Consider the following 6000-nt stretch of genomic DNA (forward strand, 5'->3'; position numbering starts at 1 on the left):
GCGCCGTGCGCCGCCTCCTCAGCGTTGTTTGAATCTGTCCCGGAGCCTTGGCTGTTAGGTTAGCCCTTGGCCATGCACACATGTTGCGCTGCCCGTCTTCTGACATCATTTGGTGTCAGGCTGGCTGCGCCTGTGCGGGTGCGCTGGCCGAGATCCCGCCTCGCAGTGTTGTCTAATGTAATCCCACCGCGGGCCTGGGATCCGTGGCCATGCGCAGTGCATATCCTCGCCTCTCACTCCCCTCCCTACGGCTTCTTCAGACTGTGCGGTGTCACGGCCGTGGCATGCTATTAGGGATCAGCTGACACCGCACAGTCTTAAGAAGCCGTAGGGAGGGGAGTGAGAGGCGAGGATATGCACTGCGCATGGCCACGGATCCCAGGCCCGCGGTGTGATTACATTAGACGACACTGCGAGGCGGGATCTCGGCCAGCGCACCCGCACAGGCGCAGCCAGCCGGACACCAAATGATGTCAGAAGACGGGCAGCGCAACATGTGTGCATGGCCAAGGGCTAACCTAACAGCCAAGGCTCCGGGACAGATTCAAACAACGCTGAGGAGGCGGCGCACGGCGCCAAGGGGGTAAAAATGATGGCTGTGCTGCGTAACACGACAAAGGATAGTTCCACCTACCGGACGGTTTAACGGTGTGTGGGGACACATTTCATAAGTGTTAGGTTCAGCATGTGCAAGGAGCACCACGAAAAGAGGCACTTTTTCCCTTTGCATCATTACTGCTGCACAAGGTGGCTCCTTCAGTAACAAACGCCTGGGGGGGGGGGGGACAGGTTCCCTTAAATTTAACTTGTTGTGCCTGCGTGGCGGTCGCAGTACACGTTGCCGTATACACAGCAGGGGAACAGCTGGCGGTGCTGAACCCCACTAACACATTGGCGAGGTGTTTGGCTCTGTGCGTACAGCACTTCTGGACGGCAACTAGCGTTGTTGGAGCCCAGGGACAGGTGGAGGAGGAGGAGGTGGAGGAGGTAGGAGGGATTGCCACACACACAGCAGGGGAACAGCTGACGTTACTGAACCCCAATAACAGAGGAGGGACTGTTGACTGTGCGTACAGCACTACTGGACGGCAACTAGCGTTGTTGGAGCCCAGGGACAGGTGGAGGAGGAGGAGGTAGGAGGAGGTAGGAGGGATTGCCACACACACAGCTGGGGAACAGCTGACGTTACTGAACCCCAATAACAGAGGAGGGACTGTTGGGACTGTGCAGACAGCACTTCTGGACGGCAACCAGCGTTGTTGGAGCCCAGGGACAGATGGAGGAGGAGGAGGTGGAGGAGGTAGGAGGGATTGCCACACACACAGCAGGGGAACAGCTGACGTTACTGAACCCCAATAACAGAGGAGGGACTGTTGACTGTGCGTACAGCACTACTGGACGGCAACTAGCGTTGTTGGAGCCCAGGGACAGGTGGAGGAGGAGGAGGTAGGAGGAGGTAGGAGGGATTGCCACACACACAGCTGGGGAACAGCTGACGTTACTGAACCCCAATAACAGAGGAGCGACTGTTGGGACTGTGCGGACAGCACTTCTGGATGGCAACCAGCGTTGTTGGAGCCCAGGGACAGGTGGAGGAGGAGGAGGTGGAGGAGGTAGGAGGGATTGCCACACACACAGCAGGGGAACAGCTGACGTTACTGAACCCCAATAACAGAGGAGGGACTGTTGGGACTGTGCGGACAGCACTTCTGGACGGCAACTAGTGTTGTTGGAGCCCAGGGACAGGTGGAGGAGGAGGAGGTAGGAGGAGGTAGGAGGGATTGCCACACACACAGCAGGGGAACAGCTGACGTTACTGAACCCCAATAACAGAGGAGGGACTGTTGACTGTGCGTACAGCACTACTGGATGGCAACTAGCGGTGTTGGAGCCCAGGGACAGGTGGAGGAGGAGGAGGTGGAGGAGGTAGGAGGGATTGCCACACACACAGCTGGGGAACAGCTGACGTTACTGAACCCCAATAACAGAGGAGCGACTGTTGGGACTGTGCGGACAGCACTTCTGGACGGCAACCAGCGTTGTTGGAGCCCAGGGACAGGTGGAGGAGGAGGAGGTGGAGGAGGTAGGAGGGATTGCCACACACACAGCAGGGGAACAGCTGACGTTACTGAACCCCAATAACAGAGGAGGGACTGTTGGGACTGTGCGGACAGCACTTCTGGACGGCAACTAGCGTTGTTGGAGCCCAGGGACAGGTGGAGGAGGAGGAGGTAGGAGGAGGTAGGAGGGATTGCCACACACACAGCAGGGGAACAGCTGACGTTACTGAACCCCAATAACAGAGGAGGGACTGTTGACTGTGCGTACAGCACTACTGGACGGCAACTAGCGGTGTTGGAGCCCAGGGACAGGTGGAGGAGGAGGAGGTGGAGGAGGTAGGAGGGATTGCCACACACACAGCAGGGGAACAGCTGACGTTACTGAACCCCAATAACAGAGGAGGGACTGTTGGGACTGTGCGGACAGCACTTCTGGATGGCAACTAGCGTTGTTGGAGCCCAGGGACAGGTGGAGGAGGAGGAGGTAGGAGGAGGTAGGAGGGATTGCCACACACACAGCAGGGGAACAGCTGACGTTACTGAACCCCAATAACAGAGGAGGGACTGTTGACTTTGCGTACAGCACTACTGGACGGCAACTAGCGGTGTTGGAGCCCAGGGACAGGTGGAGGAGGAGGAGGTGGAGGAGGTAGGAGGGATTGCCACACACACAGCTGGGGAACAGCTGACGTTACTGAACCCCAATAACAGAGGAGCGACTGTTGGGACTGTGCGGACAGCACTTCTGGACGGCAACCAGCATTGTTGGAGCCCAGGGACAGGTGGAGGAGGAGGAGGTGGAGGAGGTAGGAGGGATTGCCACACACACAGCAGGGGAACAGCTGACGTTACTGAACCCCAATAACAGAGGAGGGACTGTTGGGACTGTGCGGACAGCACTTCTGGACGGCAACTAGCGTTGTTGGAGCCCAGGGACAGGTGGAGGAGGAGGAGGTAGGAGGAGGTAGGAGGGATTGCCACACACACAGCAGGGGAACAGCTGACATTACTGAACCCCAATAACAGAGGAGGGACTGTTGACTGTGCGTACAGCACTACTGGACGGCAACTAGCGGTGTTGGAGCCCAGGGACAGGTGGAGGAGGAGGAGGTGGAGGAGGTAGGAGGGATTGCCACACACACAGCAGGGGAACAGCTGACGTTACTGAACCCCAATAACAGAGGAGGGACTGTTGGGACTGTGCGGACAGCACTTCTGGACGGCAACTAGCGTTGTTGGAGCCCAGGGACAGGTGGAGGAGGAGGAGGTAGGAGGAGGTAGGAGGGATTGCCACACACACAGCAGGGGAACAGCTGACGTTACTGAACCCCAATAACAGAGGAGCGACTGTTGACTGTGCGTACAGCACTACTGGATGACAACTAGCGGTGTTGGAGCCCAGGGACAGGTGGAGGAGGAGGAGGTGGAGGAGGTAGGAGGGATTGCCACACACACAGCTGGGGAACAGCTGACGTTACTGAACCCCAATAACAGAGGAGCGACTGTTGGGACTGTGCGGACAGCACTTCTGGACGGCAACTAGCGTTGTTGGAGCCCAGGGACAGGTGGAGGAGGTAGGAGGGATTGCCACACACACAGCAGGGGAACAGCTGACGTTACTGAACCCCAATAACAGAGGAGGGACTGTTGACTGTGCGTACAGCACTACTGGACGGCAACTAGCGGTGTTGGAGCCCAGGGACAGGTGGAGGAGGAGGAGGTGGAGGAGGTAGGAGGGATTGCCACACACACAGCTGGGGAACAGCTGACGTTACTGAACCACAATAACAGAGGAGCGACTGTTGGGACTGTGCGGACAGCACTTCTGGACGGCAACTAGCGGTGTTGGAGCCCAGGGACAGGTGGAAAAGCAGAGGAACACAATGTAGGCCGAAGCCTGAGAAAGTCGAAAGGGAACCTTTAACCCCCCCCCAAGGCGTTTGTAGCTGAAAGAGCCAGCTTGTGCAGCACAAAAGATGCAAAAGGAAAAGGTGGCTCTTTTCATCATGCTCCTTGCAAACACAGAACTAAACACTTATAAAATGTGTCCCCTGAAACCGTGAAACCGTCCCGGAGGTGGAACTTTCCTTCGTAATATGACGCAGCACAGCCGTCATTCCTACCCCCCCGGCGCCGTGCCCCGGCTCCTCAGCGTTGTTTGATTCCGTCCCGGAGCCTGCGCTGTTATGTTATCCCGTGGCCAGGCACACTTAGCGCTGCCCATCTTCTGACATCATTTGGTGTCAGGCTGGCTGCGCCTGTGCGGCCGCGCTGGCCGAGAGCCCGCCTCGCAGTGTCTTCTGATTTAATCCCACTGGGGGCCTGGGATCCATGGCCATGCGCAGTGCATATCCTCGCCTCTCACTCCCCTCCCTACGGCTTCTTAAGACTGTGCGGTGTCATGGCCGTGGCATGCTATTAGGGACCAGCTGACACCGAACAGTCTGAAGAAGCCATAGGGAGATGAGTGAGAGGTGGAGGTTCAGATATGCACTGCGCATGTCCATGGATCCCAGGCCCCCAGTGGGATTAAATCAGAAGACACTGCGAGGCGGGCTCTCGGCCAGCGCGGCCGCACAGGCGCAGCCAGCCTGACACCAAATGATGCCAGAAGACGGGCAGCGCTAAGTGTGCCTGGCCAAGGAATAACATAACAGCGCAGGCTCCGGGACGGAATCAAACAACGCTGAGGAGCCGGGGCACGGCGCCGGGGGGGTAAGAATGACGGCTGTGCTGCGTCATATTACGAAGGAAAGTCCCACCTCCGGGACGGTTTTACGGTATCAGTGGACACATTTTATAAGTGTTAAGTTCTGCGTGTGCAAGGAGCTAAACAAAAATAGCTACCTTTTCCTTGTGCAGCATAACTGCTGCACAAGGTGGCTCTTTCAGTAACAAACGCCTTGGGGGGGGGGGGGACAGATTCCCTTACATTTCAGTTGTTGTGTCAGCGTGGCGGTCGCAGGACACATTGCCGGCTACACAGCTGGGGATCAGCTGACGTTACTGAAACCCAATAACACTGGGTCGTATGTTTTGACTGTGCAGACGGCACTTCTGAGCCTCAACTGGCGGTGTTGGAGCCCAGGAATTTAAGTTCAGGTGGTAGAAAGATGAACACAACAGGAGACCTGGATAACATATACAGTGACCTAATTATTTAATCAGGAAGAGGAGTGGCAAATTCCTGCGAGATCCAGGCCTTGTTCATTTTCAGGAAAGTAAGCCGGTCAACGTTATCGGAGGATAGTCGCATGCGACGGTCAGTTAGTACACCACCTGCAGCACTAAAGACACGTTCCGATAATACACTGGCCGCAGGGCAAGACAGCACCTCCAATGCATACTGGCTTAGCTCTGGCCATGTATCCAGCTTTGAGACCCAAAACTTGAAAGGGGAAGAGCCGTCTGGGAGTACAGCAAGAGGGCAAGACATGTAGTCTGTCACCATCTGACGGAACCGTTGCCTCCTGCTGACTGGAGCCGTCTGTGATGGTGTAGACTTTTGTGGGGGGCACAGAAAACTGTGCCACAGTTAGGCCATACTGGTCTTGCCTTGGGTAGAGGCACTGCTTCTGCTCCCTCTTTGTGCAGAGCCTCCACCACTGCCTGGACGCACTGAGCTGCTTTGGAATGCACTAGCAGCACTTCTCTCACTTGGAATGGAGAAGATGATGGAATTCACCAGTGTGTCTTGGTACTCCCGCATTTTTCGCTCCCGGTTCAACGGTGTGATGAGGCTTTCTACGTTGTCCCGGTAGCGAGGATCGAGGAGGGTGAACACCCAATAATCAGACATGTTGAGAATGTGGGCGATGCGGCGGTCGTTTCTCAGGCACTGCAGCATGTAATCCACCATGTGCTGCAGACTGCCAACTGCCCAAGAAACGCTGTCCCCTGCTGGAGGCGTGATCTCTGCCCGCTCGTCATCACCCCACCC

Source organism: Ranitomeya variabilis, chromosome 4 (genome assembly GCF_051348905.1).
Source record: "Ranitomeya variabilis isolate aRanVar5 chromosome 4, aRanVar5.hap1, whole genome shotgun sequence".
Taxonomy (NCBI): Eukaryota; Metazoa; Chordata; class Amphibia; order Anura; family Dendrobatidae; genus Ranitomeya; species Ranitomeya variabilis.